The 810-nt window shown below is 30.2% G+C and overlaps 1 non-coding gene across 1 annotated transcript; it reads left to right on the top strand.

Moving 5' to 3' along the window:
• The first annotated feature begins 515 nt into the window (after nucleotides 1-515).
• TRNAG-GCC (transfer RNA glycine (anticodon GCC)) lies at nucleotides 516-586 on the top strand. Its single transcript has one exon. It is a non-coding gene; the product is annotated as a tRNA-Gly (tRNA).
• Nucleotides 587-810: the final 224 nt, after the last annotated feature.

The following is an 810-nucleotide window of genomic DNA, read 5'->3' as shown; positions in this document are numbered from 1 at the left end:
CTTTTATTCTTACACCTACCTCATTTACATATAAATCCACTTGTACACATTTTTGTACATTAAGTTTAAATAACTTAAGCATTATTGCAAGTTTCCATAATCCAACTAATATCCTAAACTTATTATCATCATCATCACAATCAGTAGCCGAAAGATATCAAATGGCAAACTTAGACCTTCTCTATAGAATCTCAGAATTTAACATTTCCGACATAGTTAATTTTGAAACATATACCCTACGTATTAATCCACGTTTTAACTGTCTATGAAAACGTAAAAATCTATTCAATCATTTTTGTTCGAAAGCGTAACAAACATATACCTCTTTATCCTCATAAATGTTCGCGTTTGTAGTAATAGAATGTGTTAATATAGGTATTATGAGTCATCATTGAGTTATGTAATCCAATCAAATTGTACGAACTGAATGTTTAATCAAACATAACACATGTGTGACGTCATAGGAAATACGGTACGTGAATATACCAATTTACTATTTTAACCTTTAAAAGCAAGCATCGGTGGTTCAGTGGTAGAATGCTCGCCTGCCACGCGGGCGGCCCGGGTTCGATTCCCGGCCGATGCATATCTCTTTTTGATGATTCATAAACTTTTTAAAAGTATATCTGAGTGTTTTTTTATTAATTTTCTATATTCTTATAAGAACATTTTCAGAAATACATTTGTCAGTCACATATTTTAACGTTTGTGTTCTGTTAATTTATTATTTTGACAATGTTAGTCGTAAAATAAAACAATTCAACTTATTTTCCATTAATTTTACTATTTTCATCACGTACAATAAAATTT

The sequence above is a fragment of the Anticarsia gemmatalis genome, chromosome 14, assembly GCF_050436995.1.
Source record: "Anticarsia gemmatalis isolate Benzon Research Colony breed Stoneville strain chromosome 14, ilAntGemm2 primary, whole genome shotgun sequence".
NCBI lineage: Eukaryota > Metazoa > Arthropoda > Insecta > Lepidoptera > Erebidae > Anticarsia > Anticarsia gemmatalis.
The sequence above is the reverse complement of the archived record's forward strand: the minus strand, read 5'-3'. Positions and strand labels throughout refer to the sequence as shown.